The sequence below is a fragment of the Lithobates pipiens genome, unplaced genomic scaffold (assembly GCF_037356315.1).
Source record: "Lithobates pipiens isolate NorthernLeopardFrog02 unplaced genomic scaffold, aLitPip1_a1.2 Scaffold_8, whole genome shotgun sequence".
Lineage (NCBI taxonomy): Eukaryota > Metazoa > Chordata > Amphibia > Anura > Ranidae > Lithobates > Lithobates pipiens.
Genome location: NW_027507903.1, coordinates 17856722 through 17884184, shown reverse-complemented (window position 1 = coordinate 17884184; position 27463 = coordinate 17856722). Strand labels below are relative to the sequence as shown.

At 45.9% G+C, this 27463-nt stretch overlaps 1 protein-coding gene across 2 annotated transcripts in view; it reads left to right on the top strand.

Moving 5' to 3' along the window:
- LOC143961510 (leucine-rich repeat-containing protein 28) overlaps positions 1-27463 on the top strand; it is a 112122-nt gene that overhangs the window by 19746 nt on the left and 64913 nt on the right. The window contains exon 1 of one of the 2 annotated variants that reach the window (XM_077470804.1): positions 20943-21132. The exons of the other annotated variant lie outside the window; for it this stretch is intronic. The gene's annotated coding sequence lies outside the window, so the exon portion shown is untranslated. Of the gene's footprint in view, positions 1-20942; positions 21133-27463 lie in introns of those variants that run through there. 2 annotated transcript variants of the gene reach the window in all.

Sequence of the window (27463 nt, the reverse complement as noted above, 5' to 3'; positions counted from 1 at the left end):
TCATCGGGCTACAAAATAGAGTTCCTCTCTTGGCCACCAAACAGATTTTTCCCCTCCAGCATACCCTTACTCCCGGCTCACCGGGAGGTCCTGTTTGGGGCAGTAAGGGACCTGCTAAGCCATGGGGTGATAGTGTCTGTTCCAGAAACGGAAAGGTTTCAGGGGTTCTATTCCAATCTGTAGTCCCCAAAAAGGAAGGGGTACGTCCAATCTTGGACCTGAAAGCCCTCAATTGCTTTGTGAAAGTACAGCAGTAGTTGCTGCACTCCATCAGGGGAACTCCCTGGCGTCTTTTGACATCCAGGACGTGTACTTGCATATACCCCTATGCCTCAGGCATCATAGGTTTCTGTGCTTTGCAGTAGGGGAAGACCACTACCAGTTTGTGGCTCTCCCCTTTTGGTTTGGCTTCACCCCAGCCCCCCCCCCCCCCCCCGAGTCTTTACCAGGGTATTGGCTCCAATTTTGAAGTTTTTTGCGACAACGTGGGATTGCAATCATGTGTTACCTAGACAATCTCCTTCTGAGAGCAGCTTCCGCCTCAGAATTAAGGGAGGATGTGGCGATCACCATACAAACCATGCAGGAATTTGGGTGGCTGTTGAACCTCAAAAAGTCGGTTCTTGTGCCGACTCAACGCCTGGAGTACCTAGGCTTACTGCTGGACTCCATGGAAGCGAGAGTGTTTCTCCCTACAGACAAACTGCAGACCCTCAGAGCCACGGTGAAGCTGTTGATAAACCGCAGGTGGTCGTTGCTGCGCTTCTGCATGCGAGTCCTGGGCCTCATAGTGGCCTCCTTCGAGGCGGTACTGTACGCCCAATTTCACACCAGAGTCTTGCAAAGGGGATATTGGCAAAATGGGACAAATCTCAGTTTATCACTGCATCGACAGATTCAGGTGAGCCAGTTAGTCAGGGACTCTCTTCTCTGGTGGCTGAGATCTCCGGCCATTCAGTCCGGGAAGTCGTTCCTACCTCTTCATTGGACAGTAATCACAACGGGCGCCAGCCTGACCAGCTGGGGTGGAGTACTGGGAGTACAGTCGACCCAGGGCCTCTGGTCGAGGGAAGAATTCCAGTTGCCGATCAATGTGCTCGAACTTCGAGTGATCAGGCTATGCCTCTCCACATGGTCAATGAGACTACGAGGACGTCTGATCAGGATCCAGTCAGACAACGCCACGGCGGTGGCATATGTCAACCATCAAGGAGGAACAAGAAGCTCGGCTGCAGCACGGGAGGTCACTCACATCCTTCGATGGGCAGAGCGGCACGTACCGGCACTGTTAGCCATATACATCCCGGGAGTAGAAAACTGGCAGGCGGACTATCTAAGTCGCCTGATGCTGGACCCAGGAGAGTGGTCATTGCATCCGGAGGTGTTCAGGCTTCTTTGCCTGCGGTGGAGCACACCAGATGTTGATCTCCTGGCCTCTTGGCTCAATCGAAAGGTGTGGAGGTTCGTGTCCAGGACAAGAGATCCTTGGGCGGACGCATCAGATGCGTTGGCTCCATGGGAGCAGTACCGGCTGATTTACACCTTTCCTCCGCTCAAACTGTTACCATGTCTGTTCCGCAGAGTGGGGGCCGAGGGGATTCCGGTGATACTGATTACCCCAGATTGGCCTCGGTGTCCTTGGTACGCCGACCTAGTACGCCTGGTGTTGGACGCTCCTTGGCGGTTACCGATGCGAAAAAACCTTCTGTCACAAGGCCCAATTTTCCATCCTGCTTTACGGTCGCTGGTTTTAATGGCATGGCTGTTGAAAGCCAGGTGCTAAGGAACCGAGGTCTGTCTGACTTGGTGATTTCCACTATGTTAAAGGCACGTAAATCTTTGTCCCAGAAGATATACCATCGTACGTGGAAGGCTTATATCCCCATGTGTGAGGAGATGGGGTGGTGTCCGCGCACCTATTCTGTTTCCAGGATCCTGCAGTTCTTACAGCGAGGAGTGGACCAGAAACTGGCCTTAAAGGGATTGTAAAGGTATTTTTATTTTTTTTTCTTAAAATAACAAACATGTTATACTTACCTCCACTGTGCAGCTCGTTTTGCACAGAGTGGCCTTGAACCTGCTCTTCTGGGGTCCCTCGGCGGCTGTCTCTGCTTCTTCCCACAGGTACTTCTCACGTTCATGCGAGCTCCCTCGCATGGTGAGAAGCACCTGCGGGCACGCTCCCGTGATACAGCCGGCGGCTATAGCCGCTCGCTGTATCACACGGACCCGCCCCCCGGCGCACTGCGTCATTGGATGTGATTGACAGCAGCGCGAGCCAATGGCTGCACTGCCTTCAATCCAGCCAATCAGCGGCCAGGCTGAGTGGTGAAGAGGAAGTCGGTGGCAAGCACGGGACTTTCGAGGGGTGAGGTAAGTAAAACGTGGGGGGGGCTGGGGGGGCCGGCATTTTCGGATGTTTTTTCACCTTAATGCATAGAATGCATTAAGATGAAAAAACATTTACCTTTACAACCCCTTTAAGCACCATCAAGGGACAGATATCAGCCTTGGCTGTCTTTTTCCAATGACCCCTGGCGTCTCACTCTAGTGAGCACTTTTGTACAAGGGGTCTGGCATGTAGTCCCCCCCAGTGCATCCACCCTTATCTCCGTGGGATCTGAACCTAGTGTTGTCGGCACTTCAGAAACCACCATTTGAGAACATCAGGGAAATCCCTTTAACAGTCCTCTCAAGTGGTCTTCCTAGTGGCCATTATATCGGCCAGGAGGGTTTCAGGACTGGTGGCCTTGTCTTGCAAGTTGCCCTATCTGGTTATCCACAAGGATAAGGTGGTGTTGCGTCCACAATCTTCCTTTCTACCGAAGGTGGTTTTGGCCTTTCACCTCAATGAAGACATTGTGTTAGCATCTCGGTGTCCTAAACCGACACATCCTAAGGAGGTGGCCCTCCATTCCCTGGACGTGGTCCGGGCTCTAAGGGTATAGCTGTCTGCCACGGCGCCCTTCCGGAAGTCAGACTCTGTTCGTTTCGGTAGCTGGTCCGAGAAAAGGATTGGCGGTCTCGTCGTTCACCATTTCCAGGTGGATCAGACAGATCGTGGTCCAGGCTTACGCCTTGAAGGGACAGGTGCCCCCCCACCTTTCCTGTCACGGCTCACTCCACCAGGGCAATTGGGACCTCTTGGGCCTTCCGACATCAAGTGTCAGTCGCTCAAGTGTGTAAGGCGTTGACTTGGTTGTCCATTCACACTTTTACAAAATTCTACAAAGGGGATATTTGATGCCTGCTTTGGCTGCAAAGTTTTGCAGGCGACTGTGTAATGTTGCAATTTTACACTCTTTCTTCTGTTAAGAGAAAGTTGCCTTTTTTGAATGTTAATGCACTCTGCTGCATGTGTTGACCGCAAGTTCTGATGCGGTTGGTTCAGATGGCGACTCCCCCGTTAGGGAGCACCTCTGGTTGTGGTTGAAGTTATGTTGCTGTTCCCACCCCTCGTTATGACACTGCTTGGGGACGTCCCTGCGGTCAAAAACAAAAAGTGTGCCCGTGTCCAAATATATATGGACCTAACTGTATGTCAGACCACGATTTAGAGCCCACTTGTCTTCCCAGTGGCTGCTAGTATGAATCCATCCCAAAAGACTGACAGCGCTGGGTCCTCCTTGTTTATGTATCTGTTCTATAAATGTGAAGTGTAATTGCGATGCATTATATCCAGCTTCTGCAAAATGTCTTGTCAACTGGGGAAGAAAATTCATAGGTGCTGATTATTACTTCATCGTTTGTATTTCCTGTGTGGTTTAACAAATATAGCTCAACCATATGGTCACTTCAGCAAATATCTAAAGTGCTGCAGTTGTAGAAACCTGCAATTAACCGCTTCAGCCCTGGAAGATTTTACCCCCTTCCTGACCAGAGCACTTTTTGCGATTCGGCACTGTGCCGCTTTAACTGACAATTGCGCGGTCGTGCGACGTTTGCACCCAAACCAAGTTGACGTCCCTTTTTCCCCCCACAAATAGAGCTTTATTTTGGTGGTATTTGATCACCTCTGCGCTATAAACAAAAAAAGCGCGACAATTTTGAAAAAAAGAGAAAAAAGTTTTACTTTTTGCTATAATAAATATACTCCAAAAATATATATTTAAAAAAAATTTTTTTTCCCTCAGTTTAGGCTGATATGTATCTTTCTACATATTTTTGGTAAAAAAATAAAAATAAAAAATAATCACAATAAGTGTATGTTGATTGGTTTGCACAAAAGTTATACCATATACAAAATAGGAGATAGTTTTATGACATTTTTATTATAAATTTTTTTTTTTTTTATTAGTAATGACAGCGATCTGCAATTTTTATTGTGACTGCGACATTATGGCGGACACATCGGACAATTTTGACTCTATTTTGGGACCATTGTCATTTATACAGCGATCAGTGCTATAAAAATGCACTGATTCCAATAAAAATACTTTAAACTTAAAAAAAAAAAAAAAAATACACTGATTACTATGTAAATGACGCTGGCAGGGAAGGGGTTAAACACTAGGGGGTGATCAAGGGGTTAAGTGTGTCCTAGGGAGTGATTCTAACTGGGGGTGGGGTGGGCTTCCACTCACATGACAGCGATCACTGCTCCCGATCACAGGGGAGCAGTGATCGCTGTCATGTCACAAGGCAGAACAGGGAAATGCCTTGTTTACGTGGGCATCTCCCTGTTCTGCCTCTCCGTGACACGATCGCCGGGAGACCATCGGACATCAAGTCCGCGGGTCCCTCAAGCACGGGCCTGCTAGCCCCACCAATTAAAAGGGACGTACAGATGCGCCCATTTGCCCATGTGCAGGTGGATAAAAGAATCACCCTTATGGCCCATTCATATGATCAGAAAATCGTATAAAAAAAATACAGACTATTAGATTTTCTGCAGATTCTTTGGGTTTACCAAAACCATATAATATGAGGTCAAACCTTAAGCCCCCGTTCATGTTTCCCCGCATCTAATTCGCATAGTAGGAGAATGTGACTGGCTCCCTATGGAGACGATTCACATATCTCCAGGGCAGCTGTGGAACGCAGTGCAGAAAAAACGTGCACGTCTTTGGCTCCGTTTCAGGGCCGAATTCAGCCATAGAGTCGGCCCTGATTCATCCCTGAAATGGGGAACAGGGACGCACAGCACTCCTGTGCGTTCCGCAGCGGCTTATAGTGTGAGGGGAAGATGGCCATCTCCATACCATTGCAGGGCGGAAGAGACATCAAAATGTCACTTCCGCCCATAGCTCTCAAAGGGCCATTTTTGTATTTTTATTTTTATTTTATTTTTTGTGTAAATATGAGATCTGAGGTTGTTACCTATGGAGATTTTTAAGGGTAAAAGTTTGTCGCCATTCCAGGAGCGGGCGCAAGGGACTGGCCTACATCCTACTGACCTCTGTACACTGCCCTACATCCTACTGACCTCCGTACACTGCCCTACATCCTACTGACCTCCGTACACTGCCCTACATCCTACTGACCTCTGTACACTGCCCTACATCCTACTGACCTCTGTACACTGCCCTACATCCTACTGACATCTGTACACTGCCCTACATCCTACTGACATCTGTACACTGCCCTACATCCTACTGACCTCTGTACACTGCCCTACATCCTACTGACCTCTGTACACTGTCCTACATCCTACTGACCTCTGTACACTGCCCTACATACTACTGACCTCTGTACACTGTCCTACATCCTACTGACCTCTGTACACTGCTCTACATCCTACTGACCTCTGTACACTGTCCTACATCCTACTGACCTCTGTACACTGCCCTACATACTACTGACCTCTGTACACTGTCCTACATACTACTGACCTCTGTACACTGTCCTACATCCTACTGACCTCTGTACACTGTCCTACATCCTACTGACCTCTGTACACTGTCCTACATCCTACTGACCTCTGTACACTGCCCTACATACTACTGACCTCTGTACACTGTCCTACATACTACTGACCTCTGTACACTGTCCTACATCCTACTGACCTCTGTACACTGTCCTACATCCTACTGACCTCTGTACACTGTCCTACATCCTACTGACCTCTGTACACTGCCCTACATACTACTGTGATCTGTACGCTGTCCTACATTAGAGCTGCAACTAACGATTAGTTTGTCTGTCGACTAATCTATCGATTATTTTTTCGATTAGTCATCAGCTATACGATTATTATTATTTTTATTTTTTTTATGAATCTAGTGTGTTTTCTGTGATTAGATAATTAATCCTTTGGATAACTTTACAAAAAATGATAAGTACAACTTCTAATATAATATTTCAACTTTTATTACAGTTTTCCAAAAAGTACTTCAATGTGGTAAAGTTTTTACAGTATAAAAAAGTGCCAAAAATAAAATAAAAAACAACACTTTAGCATCAGGCATGAATAATGGCATTGCCATTAATCCAGAGCCAGAATCGTTACAAAATGCCATATAAAAATGCAACAAAAGCACTGCTGCTCAGCACTGTGTGAACAAAAACACACGAAAGACATATACAAAAATAAAGTGCCAAAAAATAAAAGGTAAGGCATGAAAATGCCATATAAATTCTGCCTAACACTTTGCAAAAGATGCATTCAGAAGGCATTATGTGGTAACCTTACTACTCAACCACATAATGCCTTCAGAATGCATCTTTTGCAAAGTGTTAGGCAGAATTTATATGGCATTATGCCTATTGACCTAAAGTGTTGTTGTTTATAAAGTAACACCACAAAAATGCTGGTCAACATACAATAACACTATGTAATTTAATCATTACTTACATAATGTTATTGTAGAGTCGATTGAGCAGTATTTTTGTGGTGTGTTACTTGTAATTGTAATGTAAAACAGGGCTCGACAAAACCCGGGCGCCAGGTCGCATTGGCGACTAGAAATAGCGACCTCGCGCCTGGGGCAGCACAGCTGGGGGTATCCTGTCTCTGTGGACCCCCCCCAGCGTGATCGCGTCGGGCCGTTCCGCCGGCGGCCGAAAATTTAGGCCGCGGCTTTGAGGCCTTCTGCGGTCCTATGATTCCTTATGGAATCTGGCGCCCTCTTGTGGTCGCTGTTGGTATGACAAACCAGCAATGCTAATTTCCTCTGCAAAGTTTCCTCTGCCTGTTTTATATTACCTGCCTCTTCTTCCCTTTATTTAGAACCCCCTAAACATTATATATATTTTTTATTCTAACACCCTAGAGAATAAAATGGTGGTTGTTGCAATACTGTCTGTCACACCGTATTTGTGCAGCGGACTTACAAGCGCACTTTTGTTGGGAAAAATAATTTAGTTAATAAAAAAATAAGACAACAGTAAAGTTAGCCCAATTATTTTTTATATTGTGAAAGATAATGTTACGCTGAGTAAATTGATACCCAACATGTCACGCTTCAAAATTGCACCCGCTCATGGAATGGCGACAAACTTTTACCCTTTAAAATCTCCATAGACGACGTTTAAAAAAATTCTACAGGTTGCACGTTTTGAGTTACAGAGGAGGTCTGGGGCTAGAATTATTGCTCTCGCTCTACCGATCACGGCGCTACCTCCTATGTGTGGTTCGTACACCGATTTTATATGCGGGCAGGACAGGGCGCGTTTAAAAAAAAGATTTTCTGCTTATTTTAACTTTTTTTTTTTTCCACTGTTCTTTTAAAAAAAATGTTGTGTCACTTTTATTCTTATTACAAGGAATGTAAAAATCCCTTGTAATAGAAAAAGCATGACAGGTCCTCTTAAATATGAGATCTGGGGTCAGAGAGACCTCGGATCTCATATTTACACTAAAATGCAATTGAAAAAAAAATTGTCATTTGAAAAAAATAAATAAAATGTCCCTCTAAGAGCTATGGGCAATGACTTGGAGACGGGGGGGGGGGGGCGGCGACGGCGCTGCTATCTTCCCCTCACTCGTCTCCATGTCAGGCCAGGGACAGGTCCGGATCGCCGTCACGGACCTGGCTCCTAACTTTTTAAGCTGGCTCCTAGATTCCAAGCAAATTTGTCAACCCCTGATGTAAAACATACCTGAAGAGGTAACATAGTTTTCAAGAAGGAGCCACTGTGTGTGCAAAAACACAGACATATACAAAAATAAAGTGCCAAAAAATAAAGGGTAACGCTTTAGGGCATGAGGCATGAAAATGCCATATAAATTCTGCCTAACACTTTGCAAAAGATGCATTCAGAAGGAATTATGTGGTAACTAGGGCTGCAGTTAACGATTCTTTTCATAATCGATTAGTTGGCCGATTATTGTTTCGATTAATCTGTTAATAACGTTAAAAAAAAAAAAAAAAAAAAAAAAGTGGATCAAATTGACGTTCATTTTCAACCGCAGTGACGGGAAGATTTAGAAATAATAGAAAACTTCTTAGTCAAGGAATTTTCAGTGTATGTGGTTTTTCGTTCAGATATTACATTCATTTTAAAAACAAGTGAAAATTTCAAACAAAATTCTTTCATTCAGCGAATGTAGAAAGATTTTTAGTCTGAATATTCTCATCTGAAAATTGATCTGTGTGGCCAGCATAAGGCTCGGTACACATCTATGCAGTTTGCTTTTGATCTGTTTCTGCAGTGCTTTTTGCTGTGCGTTTTTGATTTTTGCGCATTTGCTTTTACTGCAATTTGCATTTTTGCATTTTTTTTTTTTGGGCAGGTTAAAAAACACAAATTGCTGCAAAAACACATTACACGCTTTTCTGCAGCTTCTCCATTAAAGTATATTGAACCAATAAAGCACCATTTTGCGTTAAAAGTCCCTGACCCTTTCAGATGTGAACGTGTCCCATAGGAAATCATGTAAATGAACTGTAATGCATTTCTGCAAAAAGCACCAAAAAACACATAGATGTGAACCAGATCTAAGACGTTTAGTAACATAATGGGGTTACAAAAACTAAAATTAGCCCTTTATAGTAGAAAAAGCAGATAAACACTACTGTAAGGGGTTCATTTTTTTACTGTAGAACAGTGAAAGTAATATTTACAGTAGCGATTTATTTGCTCTTTTTGTACTATAGGGCTCATTTTAGTTTTTTTTGACCCATTATGTTACTTGCCGATTAATCGATTATGAAAATAGTAATCGATTAATTTCATAATCGATTACTGTATTTATCGGCGTATAACACGCGCCGGCGTATAACACGCACCCCAAGTTTAGGAGGGAATTTTAAGGGAAAAAACTTTTAGGAGGGAAGTTTAGGGGAAAAAAAACAACTTACATCTATATGCCCATCAGTGTCATCTGCAGCCTTGTCCACCATTGCAGCCCTATGCAGCCTTGTCCACCATTGCAGCCTTATGCAGCCTTGTCCACCATTGCAGCCTTGTCCCCCATTGCAGCCTTATGCAGTCTTGTCCACCAGTGCAGTCTTGTCCCCCATTGCAGTCTTGTCCCCCATTGCAGCCGTGTCTTTTATTTTTTAAAAATGCCGCCGCCGAGATACAGAGCCGGATGTGTATCTCGGCAGTGTGCGGTAGTTCTCAGCGGGCCTCCGGCCGCCTTCAGGTCTTCTCGGGCCGCCCTCGGCCGTTCTCGGAAGCTTTCGGCCGCCGAGAAGAGCCGAAGGCGGCCGGAAGCTTTCAGCCGCCGAGAAGAGCCGAAGGCGGCCAAAAGCTTCCGAGAACGGCCGAAAGCTGCCAAGAAGAGCCGAAGGCGGCCGAAAGTCACCTTGAAGAGCCGAAGGCGGCTGAAAGCCGCCCAGAGGCTCAGAATTTCTGGGGATCGGCGTATAACACGCACCCACGATTTTCCCCTGCTTTTAAGGGGAAAAAAGTGTGTGTTATACGCCGATAAATACGGTAGTTGTTTCAGCCCTAGTGGTAACCTTACTACTCAACCACACATAATGCCTTCAGAATGCATCTTTTGCAAAGTGTTAGGGTCCTTTCACACGGGGCGGATCAGTTCTGATCCGCCCCGTGGATATCCGTTTGCTCAGCGGGGATCACTCCGTTGATCCCCGCTGAGCAGGGAGATGACCGGTCCGTCTCTGCACACTGTGCAGGGACGGATCTGTCACAGCGCCGCTCTCCCCTATGGGAGATCGGATGACGACGGACCGCAGTGCCCGTCGTCACCCGATCCGATCCGCAGACGGATGGAAAAATAGCTTTTTCCTCCGTTACACTTTTTCGGATCGGAGCGGGTCGGATGTCAGCGGACATGTCACCGCTGACATCCGACGCTCCATAGACCTCTATGGAGCACCCGTTCAGGTCCGCCTGAAAAACTGACAGGCGGGCCTGAACGGGACGTCAGTGTGAAAGAGGCCTTAGGCAGAATTTATATGGCATTATGCCTGTTGACCTAAAGTGTTGTTTTTTTTTTTTTTTTTTTATAAAGTAACACCACAAAAATGCTGGTCAACATACAATAACACTATGTAATTTAATCATTACTTACATAGTGTTATTGTAGAGTCGATTGAGCAGTATTTTTGTGGTGTGTTACTTGTAATTGTAATGTAAAACATACCTGAGGAGGTAACAATTTTCAAGGAAGGAAGGAACCAAGCCCAACAAAAGCACTGCCCAACACTGTGCAAAAATAATGGCTAATACAAGGCAGCCATCTCAACATAAATACACTAATACAGCCCAACAAGAACAGTGCATGAGTGCAAAAGGTTGGGGGCCTGTGTTACTTCCTTCATTGCAATGCTATATTTTAGCATTGCAATGGAGGAAGGTTAGCATATCGACATGCTCTGAAGTTAGCCTTGCTCTTTTTTTGCCAGCAACTGAGAAAAGCCTTTCAGATGGTGTTGATGTTGCAGGCACAGACAAGTAACTCTTTGCCAGCATGGCCAAGATGGGAAACCTCTTTTCATTTTCCGTCCACCATTTCACATGTGTATCTCATTCCTCACAACTTCACTGTGGGTTTCTTGATCTTGGATGTGACCAGTGTCATCCTCACCATTACTGGTGGTCATCTGAATCCGAAGAACCGAGCAAAGTGTCTAACAGAGACACTAGCCTCTTCTCAGAAAATGTCATGTCTGCACTGGCTGACCGTTGTTCCTCACATCCATGTTGCGTTTGCTCTTCCTCATATCTTCTTTTCACTTCAAGAGCAAGAGCTTGGACCTGGAGGTGAACTTTTAAACTGTCGTCTGCTGGCAGGAATTTTAGTTTGCGGAATCTGGGGTCCAGGGCTGCTGCAATAAGACTTATATTTTCTCCACCATCATCTCTGAATTTAGTGTCCCGCTCCCAACTTGTCATCTCCTGTGCAGCAACACTTTGGAAAGCCTCGACTGCTGCTGTCTCGCAAATTGTGCTCTGTATAGATTTCTGGAGGCCCTTTACCAGAGGAGGTAGATCGGAAGCAGTCACATAGGACTCTCCACTCAAGAAAACAATAGCACACTCAAATGGCTTCAGGACTTGTTCCACTTCCTCAAGTAAGCTCCACTGATCATGTTTTAAATCCAGGAAGCGCTTCCCTCGTGGTGTGACATCAGGATCGGAAAGAGTTGCAGTCACCGGCCACCTCTGTTCAAGCAGGCGGCTGATCATGTGTAAAGTACTGTTCCATCTTACGGATACATCATTTATTAGTGCATGCTCAGGGGTACCCATTTGTTGCTGCTTTGCTTTAACCACTTTCAGACCGGACCATTTTGCTGGTAAATGACCAGAGGTCTTTTTACACTTTGGCACTGCGCTGCTTTAACTGGTAATTGCGCGGTCATGCAATGTTGTACCCAAACAAAATTTGCGTCCTTTTCTTCCCACAAATAGAGCTTTCTTTTGATGGTATTTGATTGCCTCTGCGATTTTTATTTTTTGCGATATAAACGTAAAAAGACCGCAAATTTTGAAAAAAAATGATATTTTCTACTTTTTGTTATTAGAAAAATCCAATAAACTCAATTTTAGTCATACATTTAGGCCAAAATGTATTCAGCCACATGTCTTTGGTAAAAAAAAAGTCAATAATTGTATATTTATTGGTTTGCGCAAAAGTTGTCACATCTACAAACTAAGGTACGTTTTCTGGAATTTACGCAGCTTTTAGTTTACGACTGCCTATCTCATTTCTTGAGGTGCTAAAATGGCAGGGCAGTACAAAACCCCCCCAAATGACCCAATTTTGGAAAGTAGACCCCCTAAGGAAATTGATAAGAGGCATGTTGAGCCCATTGAATATTTTATTTTTTTGCCTCAAGCGATTGAATAATGACAAAAAAAAAAATTTTTTTTTTTTTTTACACAAAGTTGTCACTAAATGATATATTGCTCACACATGCTATGGGCGTATGTGAAATGACACCCCAAAATAAATTCTGCTGCTTCTCCTGAGTACGGGGATACCACATATGTGGGACTTTTTGGGAGCCTAGCCGCGTACGGGGCCCCGAAAACCAAGCACCGCCTTCAGGCTTTCTAAGGGCGTAAATTTTTGAGTTCACTTCTCACTACCTATTACAGTTTTGAAGGCCATAAAATGCCAAGATGGCACAAAACCCCCACAAATGACCCCATTTTAGAAAGTAGACACCCCAAGCTATTTGCTGAGAGGCATGTTGAGTTCATGGAATATTTTATATTTTGCCACAAGTTGCGGGAAAATTACAAACTTTTTTTTTTTTTTTTTTTTTTAACAAAGTTGTCACTAAATGATATATTGCTCATGCATGCCATGGGCATATGTGAAATGACACCCCAAAATAAATTCTGCTGCTTCTCCTGAGTACGGGGATACCACATATGTGGGACTTTTTGGGAGCCTAGCCGCGTACGGGGCCCCGAAAACCAAGCACCGCCTTCAGGCTTTCTAAGGGCGTAAATTTTTGAGTTCACTTCTCACTACCTATTACAGTTTTGAAGGCCATAAAATGCCAAGATGGCACAAAACCCCCACAAATGACCCCATTTTAGAAAGTAGACACCCCAAGCTATTTGCTGAGAGGCATGTTGAGTCCATGGAATATTTTATATTTTGCCACAAGTTGCGGGAAAATTACAAACTTTTTTTTTTTTTTTTTTCACAAAGTTGTCACTAAATGATATATTGCTCACGCATGCCATGGGCATATGTGAAATGACACCCCAAAATAAATTCTGCTGCTTCTCCTGAGTACGGGGATACCACATATGTGGGACTTTTTGGGAGCCTAGCCGCGTACGGGGCCCCGAAAACCAAGCACCGCCTTCAGGCTTTCTAAGGGCGTTACAGTTTTGAAGGCCATAAAATGCCAAGATGGCACAAACCCCCCCCCAAATGACCCCATTTTGGAAAGTAGACACCCCTAAATTTAGGGGTACACTAGTGAGACTAGGTAATAAATGGCGGGTGCCCTGAAACTATAAAAAAATAACTAACCAACCAGCGTCACCTGTAACAGTTATATGGTGATCACTGGTGAAAGGGTTAACTAGGGGGCAATCAGGAGGCTTTATGCGGTAGTATATGGGTGTCCCTGGCGCTATAAAAAGCTGCGGCGAACCTAAATACCTACCTGCCTAACTAGCGTCACCTGTGACACTAATACAGCGATCAGAAAAACGATCGCTTATTAGGCTGGGTTCACACTGGAGCGATGCGGGAACGCCACGAATGCGCGGCGGGTTCCCGCATCGCATGCCTCCCGGCGGCAGTTCACACTGCCCTATGCGAACTGCTGGGAGTGTCAGTGAAATGTTACTGACACCCCCAGATCAGTTCGCATATCGCAGTGCGATCTGCAAACTCGGATCGCATGGTGTGAACACCCATGCGATCCGATTCTGCTGCGGGCCAAAAAAAGGGTCCCGTGCGAATTTGCGGCGGGTGCGGCGAATGGCTGAACTCGAATCGCACAGAGATCGGATGTGATTTGCACTGCAGTGCGGTGCGAATCACATCCGTTCTCATAAACCGCTGCAATGTGAACCCAGCCTTAGTGACACTGGCGACGGGGGGTGATCACGGGGTTAAACCTTTATTGGGGGGGTTAGGGGGGTACCTTAGAACTAAAGGGGGCTAACCCTAACTGCCCTAACAGTTATTAGTCACAAATGACACCCGCCAGGTGATCAGGGGGTTAAACCTTTATTAGGTAATAAATGGCGGGTGCCCTGAAACTATAAAAAAATAACTAACCAACCAGCGTCACCTGTAACAGTTATATGGTGATCACAGGTGAAAGGGTTAACTAGGGGGCAATCAGGGGGCTTTATGCGGTAGTATATGGGGGTCCCTGGCGCTATAAAAAGCTGCGGCGAACCTAAATACCTACCTGCCTAACTAGCGTCACCTGTGACACTAATACGGCGATCAGAAAAATGATCGCTTATTAGGCTGGGTTCACACTGGAGCGATGCGGAAACGCCGCGAAACCGCGGCGGGTTCCCGCATCGCATGCCTCCCGGCGGCAGTTCACACTGCGCTATGCGAACTGCTGGGAGTGTCAGTGAAATGTTACTGACACCCCCAGATCAGTTCGCATATCGCAGTGCGATCTGCAAACTCGGATCGCATGGTGTGAACACCCATGCGATCCGATTCTGCTGCGGGCCAAAAAAAGGGTCCCGTGCGAATTTGCGGCGGGTGTGGCGGGTGCGGCGAATGGCTGAACTCGAATCGCACAGAGATTGGATGTGATTTGCACTGCAGTGCGGTGCGAATCACATTCGTTCTCATAAACCGCTGCAATGTGAACCCAGCCTTAGTGACACTGGCGACGGGGGGTGATCACGGGGTTAAACCTTTATTGGGGGGGTTAGGGGGGTACATTAGAACTAAAGGGGGCTAACTCTAACTGCCCTAACAGTTATTACAGTCACAAATGACACCAATGCAAAAAAAAAAAAAAAAAATGACATTGGTGTCACTGTGACTGGGGGGCAGGGGTAATTGGGGGGGTGATCGGGGGGTAAAGGGGGGGTGTGAGTGTGCCTGGCATGTTCTACTGTGTGTGTAGAGTGTTGGTGCAACTCACCGATCCGCTCTCCTCCGTGTCGGAACGAAAAATACCGACACGGAGGAGAGAATACATCACTTCCTCTCCTGTGTTTACATTACAGGAGAGGAAGTGATGTCACGGGGGATTCCTATTCGTCGGGAGCGATCGCGAGGGGGTGGCCATGAATGAATGGCCGCCCCCTCATCCCGGATCGCTCTCGAAGGAATGCCGACCGCCGCAGGCACCGGGGGGGGCCCGATCGGGCCCCCCACCCGCGGGCAGGCAGGGACTTATATATACGCCCATATGCCTGCCCGTGCCATTCTGCCGACGTATATCGTCGTGCGGCGGTCGGCAAGTGGTTAAAGGGATTGTAAAGTGAATTTAACCCTTTCATGACAGCCTATTTTTGGAATTTGCTGTTTACAAGTTAAAATCCATATTTTTTGCTAGAAAATTACTTGGAACCCCCAAACATTATATATATTTCTTTAGCAGAGACTCTAGAGAATAAAACGGCGATTGTTGCAATATTTTATGTCACACGGTATTTGCGCAGCTGTGTTTTAAACGCAACTTTTTGGGAAAAGGGGCACTTTCATGAATTAAAAAAAAACAAAACCGTAAAATTAGCCCAATTTTTTTGCGTAATGTGAAAGATAATGTTATGCCGAGTAAATAGATACCAAACATGTCACACTTTATAATTGCGCGCACTTGTGGATTGACGACAAAGTACGGTACCTAAAAATCTCAATAGGCGACGCTTTACATTTTTTTTATGGTTACCAGGTTAGCGTTACAGAGGAGGTCTAGTGCTAGAATTATTGCTCTTGCTCTGACGATCGCGGCGATACCTCACATGTGTGATTTGAACACCGTTTACATACGCGAGCGCGACTTCCGTATGCGTTTTCTTTGCTTCGCGAGCTCGCGGGGACGGCGGGCGCTTTCAAATTTTTTTTTTATTTTTTTTATTTATTTTAAAATGACTAAATTGTTTTTAAAAAAAAATAAAAAATTTGATCACTTTTATTGCTGTCACAAGTAATGTAAACATCCCTTGTGACAGTAATAGGTGGTGACAGGTACTCTTTATGGAGGGATCGGGGGTCTAAAAGACCCCCCACCCCTCCTTTACACTTCAATGTATTCAGATCGCCGAAAACGGCGATTCTGAATACCGTATATATTTTTAAAACCGGCGCCATTGGCAGCCGAGTAAACGGGAAGTGACGTCATGACGTCGCTTCCGTGTTTACTATGAGGAGACTGGAACGAAGCCGATTACGGCTTCGTTCTAGTTCCTCCCCAGCAGCCGGAGGCAGCGGAATTTGAATCGGTGCTCCCGATCGAGCAGGAGCACCAGTAACAGCGGCGGGAGGGGGGGATGTCCCCTCCCGCTCCTCCGGCATAACAGCCAAGCGGCTTTTAGCCACATCGGTTGTTATGGCTGGATAGCCAATCGCCTGCTGAAAAGAACGGTACCGGGAAGATGCCTGCAGGTGCGGGCATCATCCCGGTATACCCCCCGGAAGCCGAGTACGCACATCTGCGTACGCTCGGCGGGAAGGGGTTAAAAAATAAATAAATAACAAACATGTTATACTTACCTCCACTGTGCAGCTCGTTTTGCACAGAGTGGCCCCGAACATGCTCTTCTGGGGTCCCTCGGCGGCTGTCTCGGCTTCCTCCCTCAGATGCTTCTCACGTTCATGCGAGCTCTCTCGCATGGTGAGAAGCATCTGCGGGCCGCTCCCGTGATACAGCCGGCGGCTATAGCCGCTCGCTTTATCACACGGCCCCGGTGCTCTGCGTCAGTGGATGTGATTGACAGCAGCGCGAGCCAATGGCTGCGCTGCTTTCCATCCATCCACTCCAGCCAATCAGCGGCCAGGCTGAACAGTGTAAAGGACGTCGGGGGATGAGCGCGGGACTTTCGAGGGGTGAGGTAAGTAAAACGAGGGGGCTGGGGGCGCAGGCACTGTCAGATGTTTTTTCACCTTAATGCATAGAATGCATTAAGGTGAAAAATCATTTACCTTTACAACCCCTTTAAGCTTTGTAGTGGCCAGCTCGCTTTTTTTTAAATGTTCCACAAGACACTTTGCAGCTCTCAGGGTCTTGCTGATCTGGGGATCCCTCAGGGCATGGTTGACAGCTACAATGTATGACCAGCACTCCTGAGAGAAGAGATGCCATGCTTTTCTTCCAAAATACGCAGAGCAGCGACAGCATTTGCAGCGTTATCGTGGACAACTACATTTACATTGGCCATGGATATCTCAAACTTTTCAGCTGCTTTTTCCACCCAGTTAGCAATGTTTTCAGCTGTGTGCCGATCTTCAAGTGGCATAGTGGTCAGATTGTACGATGTAAGATTCCAGTCTTCATTGATGAAGTGGCATGTGACACCCAAGTATGCCTCTGTGGCAATGCTGGTCCATGCGTCTGTGGTGAGAGCTATTTTTGATTTCACATCTTTGAGTCACGCTTTCAATCTTTCAAAATTCTCCTCATATTTCTTCTCCATCAGCTTAGTGAAATGGGACCTGGAGGGAAGCGTGTATCCTGGGTAAAACGTGTTGATCATCTCACAAAATCCTTGACCGTCTACAATAGAGAGGTCTCCTATCTTTTACAAGTTGAGTATGTTATTGGTATATGCAATGACCATTTGGGGTGTGCAAACAGTGACATCCTCTTTATGGAAGAAGAACTCCTGTACACAGCTTTGCCTCTTCCTGAGAAAAAAATAACAAAAAACACACACACACACACACACAATAATAATTAACATTTAGGAACCTAAACCAAGTTCAACCAACATGAAATCAATCTATGAATGCTCAATGCTAATAATGTACTTGAACTGTGTATTTCAAAGAGGGTACGGGTAGGGTAGTAAATGTCTGCAATAAATTAATATTATTATATTGTTGCTGCTCTGCGTATTTTGGAAGAAAAGCATGGCATCTCTTCTCTCAGGTGTGCTGGTCATACATTGCAGTTAGTTGTCAATGTCAACCATTCCCTGATGGCCACTACAAAAAAGCAATTGGCAAAGCATAGCACACAGCAACACATATGGGTTGGGTACCCCTGAGCATGCACTAATAATGATGTATCATCTGTAATTATTTACTAGCAGCATATATTAATTGACCACATCCAAAACACAATTTGTATTGTAATAATAATTACTCCCATTGTCTCCCAAAACTAAAAAAATACTACTTACAAAGTTGGCTCGTCCATTTGAGGTCGTAGAGCGCCAGGATGTTTTCTTCTGAGGTGCTCGTGCATCGCAGTAGTGCTGCCGTGGTACGCCATTTCGGTTTTGCAGAGGGAACAAAGGACCATTTTATCTGGTCTCTGTTTAAAGAATTCCCATACCTTTGAAAGTCGTGGTCTGGCTGTTCGTGCTGCACCGGAACTTTCCCCATTCCTGGGAGCAGGAGGAGTAGCAGCCGCCACCATTACCGCCATTTACTCACGAGATGAGACGAGCGTGACACGTCGACGTCTTTCATGCACGTCAACGTATGTTCGTAGTCGATTACGTCAACGCGTTGTGGCAGCTCTATCCTACATCCTACTTACCTCTGTACACAGCCCTACATCCTACTGACTTCTGTACACAGCCCTACATCCTACTGACCTCTGTACACTGACCTACATCCTACTGACCTCTGTACACTGACCTACATCCTACTGACCTCTGTACACTGACCTACATCCTACTGACCTCTGTACACTGACCTACATCCTACTGACCTCTGTACACTGACCTACATCCTACTGACCTCTGTACACTGACCTACATCCTACTGACCTCTGTACACTGACCTACATCCTACTGACCTCTGTACACTGACCTACATCTTACTGACCTCTGTACACTGCCCTACATCCTACTGACGTCTGTACGCTGCCCTACATACTACTGATCTCTGTACGCTGTCCTAAATACTACTGACCTCCTGTGCACTGGCCTACGTCCTACTGACCTCTGTAAACTGCTCTACATATTACTGACTTCTGTACACTGCTCTAAACTACTGATCTCTGTACACTGCCTTACCTACTATTGGCCTCAGTACACTGCCCTACATTCTACTATCTTGTAATTGGCCACCAGGACACGTCTCAGGAGGGATTTTGTCCCACTCCTTTTTGCAGATCCTCTCCAAGTCATTAAGGTTTTGAAGCTGATGGTTGGTAACTCGAAGCTTCAGCTCCCTCCACATATTTTCTATGGGATTAAGGTCTGGAAACTGGCCAGGCCACTCCAGGACCTTAATGTGCTTCTTCTTGAACCACTCCTTTGTTGCCTTGGCCGTGTGTTTTGGGTCATTGTCATGCTGGAATACCCATTCATGACCCATTTTCAATGCCCTGGCTGAGGGAAGGAGGTTCTCATCCAAGATTGGACATGGCCCCATCCATTGTCCCTTTGATGTGGTGAAGTTATGTTGTCCCCTTAGCAGAAAAACACTCCTAAAGCATAATGTTTCCACCTCCATTTTTGATGGTGGGGATGGTGTTCTTGGGGTCATAGGCTTCATTCCTCCTCCAAACACAGTGAGTTGAGTTGATGCCAAAGAGCTTAATTTTGGTCTCATCTGACCACAACACTTTCACCCAATTCTCCTCTGAATCATTCAGATGTTCATTAGCAAACTTCAGAAGGACCTGTACATGGGCTTTCTTGAGTAGGGGGGCCTTGCCGGCGCTGCAAGATTTCAGTCCTTCACGGCGTAGTGTGTTACCAATTGTTTTCTTGATGACTATGGTCCCAGCTGCCTTGAGATCATTGACCAGATTCTCCCGTGTAGTTCTGGGCTGAATCCTCACCATTCTCATGATCATTGAAACTCCACAAGGTGAGACCTTGCATGGAGCCCCAGACCGAGAGAGATTGACAAATATTTTGTGTTTCTTCCATTCCACTAAGTGCCGGTTCACACAGGGGTGACTCAGATCCGACTTCAAGTCGCCCCAAGTCACCTCAGGTCGCACAACATGTAGAAATCAATGTAAGTGAATGAGAGCTGTCTTAATGCACACTACTGAAGTCGCTCCGACTTCAGAAAAGGTTCCTGTACTACTTCAATTCGACTTGTAGGCGACTGGTACCCATTGATTTCAATGGAGGTCGCCTCCAAGTCGGATCTCCGTCTATACGGAGGCGACTCTCAGAGAATTATCAGCTCTCAAAAGGAGTTCCCCCCTGAGAGCTCATTCTCTGATTGGCCACGGCAAGTCGCCTGGCCTGGGGCGACTTAGTGTTGTAAGTCGCGTCCAAGTCCCCTCCAAGTCACGTCCAAGTTGCCTCCAAAAGTCGTGTTGCCCCTGTGTGAACCGAGCCTTGTCACCCTCTCTAAAAGCTTCTTGGCGATGGTCTTGTAGCCCGTTCCAGCCTTTGTGTAGGTCTACAATCTTGTCCCTGACATCTCTGGACAGCACTTTGGTCTTGGCCATGGTGGAGAGATTGTTTTTGTGGACAGGTGTCCTTTATACAGGTAACAAGCTGAGATTAGGAGCAATCCCTTTTAAGAGAGTGCTCCTAATCTCAGCTCGTTACCTGTATAGAAGGCACCTGGGAGCCAGAAATCTTGCTGATTGATAGGGGGATCAAATACTTATTTCACTCATTAAAATGCAAATCAATTTCTAACTTTTTTTGAAATGTGTTTTTCTGGATTTCAGCTGGGGATCAAATACTTTTTTCCCTCGCTGTACCTACGCAATTTTTATTTTTATTTTTATATGGCAGTTCTATAGCAGATAACAATTTTGTGAAGTAATCATCATTTTTAATTGAATTATATAACCTAAAGAAACAAGACTTGCATCATGCGCATGGCAGTTCCTATTAGGACACCCTAGAGCCGGTTGGTTCTGTACATTGATGTAGGCTGACTCACAGTGAAAATATTGTAACCAGCACCTGTCGCTGCAGCTGTGCTCCGATTTCAACATCTGATCCCCGCCTCCTCCTGACTTGTTGGCTGTTACTCCGTGCGCTGCTAAGTGCAAAGCGTCTGGGAGAGGGCAAAAGCCAGAGACTGTTTATTTGCTCTGAAGAGACAAACCGTTATCGGAGGAAAAAAAAAATCAAATAAAAATGTGCTAGCACATCAGACATGCACACATTGATCTCATTGGCCGTGCGCTTTAACTTGGTTGGTCTTGACAGAAGGTTATGGGGCAGGTAAAGGAATATTCATCATAAACTGTATTTTTATATTAGAAGAACTTTTGTAGATGATATCTGACCAGCCCATTTTCAGGGTTTTATTCTTATACGGGGACTTATACATTGCATGTGTGTTTTTATATATGTGTACCTTCAGATGAACTTTGTACAAGCTGAGTTTTTCTATCGGGTGCTGTGTTTTGTAGTCATTGCATGTGAAGTGCAGATTGAAGTTGCTTATGGATGGGATTTATTATAGTTGGGTCATCTATCAGACTTTGAGGTTGATTTTACTAAAACTAGAGAGTGCAAAATCTGGTGCAGCTGTGTGCATGGTGGTCAATTGGCTTCTAATGTCAGCTTGTTCAATCAGGCCTGGTTCACACTGGTGCGACTTTAGGAGCACATGTCGCATGACGTGTACAAATCGATGGTTTCCTATAGGGAATGCATCAAAATTTTGGCAGTCGAAAATAAACTGCTGAAAATTGTGTTTTCGGCACATTGCTGATAGGAAAATATTGCCGAAAATGGGGCGGGCCCTCGCCCTCTGGTGTCGCCCATTGTGGGGGCGTCTTCCTGGCTCGCCCCAGTCCTCCTTCCTCCCACAGAGCGTCGATCTTCGTGTGTCACGGAGCTGAATTGCACGGGCCGCAGTAACAATGTCCCGCCTCCTGTGACAGATGACACACTGATCCAATGGTGGGACATTGAATCAGAGTGACGTGATCACAGGAGGCGGGACATTGTTACTGCAGCCCGGAGACTAGGGACATGATACAAGAGATTGGTTAGAGACTGCGCAGGCAGGCTGCATCTGACGGGCACTGGTGTGGCTGCATTGATCTCCTTTATTATGTCTGCAGTCTCTGACCATCTCCTGTATCATCTCTGCAGTCTCTGACCATCTCCTGTATCATGTCTGCAGTCTCTGACCATCTCCTGTATCATTGTCTGCAGTCTCTGACCATCTCCTGTATCATTGTGTGCAGTCTCTGACCATCTCCTGTATCATTGTCTGCAGTCTCTGACCATCTCCTGTATCATTGTCTGCAGTCTCTGACCATCTCCTGTATCATTGTGTGCAGTCTCTGACCATCTCCTGTATCATTGTCTGCAGTCTCTGACCATCTCCTGTATCATTGTCTGCAGTCTCTGACCATCTCCTGTATCATTGTGTGCAGTCTCTGACCATCTCCTGTATCATTGTCTGCAGTCTCTGACCATCTCTTGTATCATTGTCTGCAGTCTCTGACCATCTCCTGTGTCATCGTCTGCAGTCTCTGACCATCTCCTGTATCATTGTCTGCAGTCTCTGACCATCTCCTGTATCATTGTCTGCAGTCTCTGACCATCTCCTTTATCATTGTCTGCAGTCTCTGACCATCTCTTGTATCATTGTCTGCAGTCTCTGACCATCTCCTGTATCATTGTCTGCAGTCTCTGACCATCTCCTGTATCATTGTCTGCAGTCTCTGACCATCTCCTGTATCATTGTCTGCAGGCTCTGACCATCTCCTGTATCAGATGGTTAGAGACTGAATTGCCGACTGAATTTTCTTGCGCTTTTCTTGCACCCAAGGCGCCAATAATGGCCAACAATAAATTAATATTAATTTAAATTGATGATATAATTAAAAAGACAAATATAATACAATTGTATATAAAAATATAAATATTTTTTTTTAAAACCTGTTTATTTTCGGTATCGGCTTTGGTTTTCGGCCTAGTGCATCCTTCATTTTCGGTTTTGGCACCAAAATTTCCATTCGGCGCACCCCTAGTTCCCTAACACCCCTTTCACACCAGGGCGTTTTGCAGGCGCTATAGCGTTAGAAATAGCGCCTGCAATCCGCCCTAAAGAAGCTGCACCATTGTGTGTAGTGTGAAAGCCCCGAGGGCTTTCACACTACAGCGGTCCGCTGGCAGGACGTCAGAAAAAAGTCCTGCCAGCAGCTTCTTTTCAGCGGTGAAGGTGCGGTGTGTTTACCGCTCCTCCACCGCTGCTCCCCATTGAAATCAATGGGGCAGCGCTGTAATGCCACCGTCAAAACGCCGCTATTGCGGCGTATTGCCGGTGGTTTTAACCCTTTCGCGGCTGCTAGCGGGGGGTAAAAGTGGCCCACTAGCAGCCGAAATGTGCCGCAAATCCGGCGGTAAAACGCCGCTAAAAATAGGGGCGTTTTACCGCCGACGCAAAGGGCGGTGTGGTGTAAAACGGGTCTTAGAGAATCATCTTAACTGGTCAGACACAAGGCGGTCTGACTTTGAAAAAGGTTCCTGCATGACTTTGGTCCATTTTCAGTCCATTCAATATCATTGGAGTCGGATCAAAGTTGAATCCCAGTCCTAACCATCCGACATGGTGATTACAGCAGCAAAAAAAAAAAAATTCTGTCACACTGTGACTGTTTTGATTGGTCAAAGGGCAAGTCGGAGCAAAATCGTATCCTGTTCATTCAAGTCAGATCGACCGTCTTACAACAGTCGTGACGTACCAGTGTGAACCCGGCCTTAAAGTGGTTGTAAAGCTTAAGACCCCTTTCACACCAGGGCATTTTGCAGGCGCTATAGCGTTAGAAATAGCGCCTGCAATCCGCCCTAAAAGAAGCTGCACCATTGTCTGTAGTGTGAAAGCCCTGAGGGGACTAGGGGTGCCCTGAGGGCTTTCACACTACAGCGGTGCGCTGACAGGATGTCAGGAAAAAGTCCTGCCAGCAGCTTCTTTGGAGCGGTGAAGGAGCGGTGTGTTTACCACTCCTCCACCGCTGCTCCCCTTTGAAATCAATGGGGCAGCGCTGTAATACCGCCGGCAAATGCCGCTATTGCGGCGTATTGCCGGCGGTTTTAACCCTTTCTCGGCCGCTAGCGATGGGTAAAAGCGCCCAGCTAGCGGTCGAAATGCTCTGCAAATCCGGCGGTAAAACGCTGCTAAAAATAACGGCGTTTTACCGCCCACGCTAAGGGCGGTGTGGTGTGAAAGGGGTCTTAGGCTCTGTTCACATCTAGGCATTGCAATTCTACATGCGTTTTTGCAGCGTTTTTGTACAGGCGTTTTGAAGTTCACCAGTGTAACCGAATTAAGCATGTAATCTGCCAAAAAAGAAGCTTCTGTACTTATTTGAGTGACGGACGTTTTGCTGTAGGTGGCAGAACGCTCAGGGGCCATTGAAATGAATGGGATTTGTCTGGTTGGGTGTTTTTAGAGCTGAGGCTTAGAGCAGAAAACCCCCTAGGTGTGAATGGAGCCCTACGTTTTTTTGGGACTGCTCTGTGCAAAAGCATTGCACAGAGTAGGTAAGTATAGGCATGTTTGTTATTTTAATACCAAAAAAAAAAAAAAAAACCTTTGCAACCACTTCAGCCCAGAAGGATTTACCCCTTCCTGACCAGGCCATTTTTTTTTTTTTGCAATATTGGAACTGTGTTGGTTTAACTGACAATTGCGCGGTCGTGCGATGTTGTACCAAAACAAAATTATTGTCCTTGTTCCCCACAAATAGAGCTTTCTTATGGTGGTATTTGATCACCTCTGTGGTTAAATTTTTTAGTGCTATAAACAAAAAAAGACCAACAATTTTGAAAAAAAAAAACAAAATGTTTTACTTTCTGCTATAAAACTTTTCCAAAAAACAATGTAAAAAAATAAATAAAATGTATTCATCAGCTTTGGCCAATATGTATTCTGCTATATATTTTTGGTAAAACAAATCACAATAATCGTATATTGACAAAATCGAGGGAAAGATTTTAAGGCATTTTTATTATTTTTTATTTTTTCTAGTAATCAGTGATTTTTAGCTGGACTGCAACATTGCGGCGGACAGATCGGACACCTAACATTTTTTTTTTTGCACTCTTTTGGGAACCAGTGACACTATTACAGTAATCAATGCTAAAAAAAATATGCACTGTTATTGTACCAATGACACTGGCATGGAAGGGGTTAAATATCTTCCCTGCAGGTGTTTTCTAACAGTATGGGGGACTGTGTGACTGGGGAAACACACAGATCTGCCTTCCTGCTTAGCAGAAAGACAGGATCTGTGTGATCTTCCCTGTCAGAACGGAGATCTTCCTTGTTTACACAGGCAGATCCCCGTTCTGTCACTGTGGGGAACGATCATGGGTGGCTGGCAGACATCCAAGGCTGCTGGACCTGCTGATTGGCTCCCCAGCTGGCCAAGCTACGACAATTTCCGGGAACGTGCCATGTTGCAGCGGTATAATGACGGCGGCAAGCAGTTAAGCTTTGACAAAAAAACCTGGAAGCTGATTGGTTTCTATGCAGAGCTGCACCAGATTTTACACTCTTCAGTTTTAGTAAATTGACCTCTCTAACCACTTAAGGACCGCCTCCTGCACATATACGTCGGCAGAATGGCACGGCTGGGCACAAGCACGTACCTGTATGTTTTTAAGTGCCCAGCCGTCGGCGGCGCGCTCCCGACCCGGTCCCGAGCTCTGTGGCCGTGGGACCAATAGACCCGATCGCCGCCGGTGTCCCGCGATCGGGTCACAGAGCTGAAGAACGAGGAGAGGTCTGTGTAAACAAACCTCTCCCCGTGCTTCCTACTGTGGCTGTCACCGATCATCTTTTCCCTTTTATAGGGAAAGACGATCAGTGACGTCACATGCCAGGCCACGCCCCCCTACAATAAAAAAACACACAACGTCATACATAACACTACACTGCCCCCTAGTGGTTATAGGGGTTGTAAAGGTAAATGTTTTTTCCCCTTAATGCATTCTATGCATTAAGGTGAAAAAACATCTGACACTGCCTGCGCCCCCAGCCCCCCCGTTTTACTTACCTCACCCCTGGAAAATCCCACGCTCGTCCCCCGACGTCCTTTCCACCATTCAGCTTGGCCGTTGATTGGCTGGAGTGGATGGATGGAAAGCAGCGCAGCCATTGGCTCGCGCTGCTGTCAATCACATCCAATGACGCGGAGCACCAGGGGGCGGGGCCGTGTGATACAGCGAGCGGCTATAGCCACCGGCTGTATCACGGGAGCGTGCCCGCAGATGCTTCTCACCATGTGAGGGAGCTCGCATGAACGTGAGAAGCACCTGCGGGAGGAAGCAGAGACAGCCGCCGAGGGACCCCAGAAGAGCAGGTTCGGGGCCACTCTGTGCAAAACGAGCTGCATTGTGGAGGTAAGTATAACATGTTTGTTATTTAAAAAAAAAAAAAACTTTTTCAATCCCTTTAACTCCTTCACTGCCAGTGTCATTTACACAGGAATCAGTGCATTTAAATAGCACTGATTGCTGTATATATGACAATGGTCCCATAACTGTGTAAAAAGTGTCCGATGTGTTCGCCACAATGTCGCAGTCACGATCAAAATCGCTGATCGCCGTCATTACTAGTAAAAAAAAAAAAAATGCTATAAAACTATCCCCTATTTTGTAAACGCTATAACTTTTGCGCAAACCAATCAATAATCGCTAATTGCGATTTTATTTTATTTTATTTTTTTACCAAAAATATGTAGAAGAATACGTATCGGCCTAAACTGAGGAAAAAAATGTTTTTTTTATATATTTTTTGGGGATATTTATTATAGCAAAAAGTAAAAAATATTGCATTTTTTTTCAAAATTGGCGTTCTATTTTTGTTTATAGGGCAAAAAATAAAAAACGCAGAGGTGATTAAATGCCACCAATAGAAAGCTCTATTTGTGGGGGAAAAAAAGGACGCCGATTTTGTTTGGAAGCCACGTCGCACAACCGCGTAATTGTCAGTTAAAGCGACGCAGTGCCGAATCGCAAAAAGGAGCCTGGTCCTTTGGCTGCAAATTGGTCTGGGGCTTAAGTGGTTAAAGCAGAGTTCCAGGCTAAAATGCATTTTTTGAATATCTTTTTTTTTTCCTAGTCATTTCCGAAATTGTATCTACACCCCCCCCCCCCCCCCAGTGCCTTCTGGGACCTGTGTGTGTCCCAGAAGACGAAAGGACCATTCCGAAGGTGCAGCGAGACTTACACCTGCGCAGTAGGAAACCTGCTGTGAAGGTTCCACTGCCGGTTTCCCTTACTTGCAAAAGCTGGCACCTGCATCCCAAGCTGATGGACGAATCGGCCGACATCGTGGGCTCCCTGGGTCAGGTAAGTATCCTTGTATTAAAAGTCAGCAGCTGCAGTATTTGTGGCTGTAGAGCATGTGAGGGCCTGAGGGAGAAATGCGTTGGAAGGGTGACTGGCCAGGTTGCTGAGTCAATCCTTCACTGCAATTGCCGGCAGAGAGATAAGTGCACATACGTTTCTGCCAATAAAACCACATGGTTAAAAACATGAGTTGGCATTAAAGTTGGACTCTAGACTGATATCAACAGATACATAA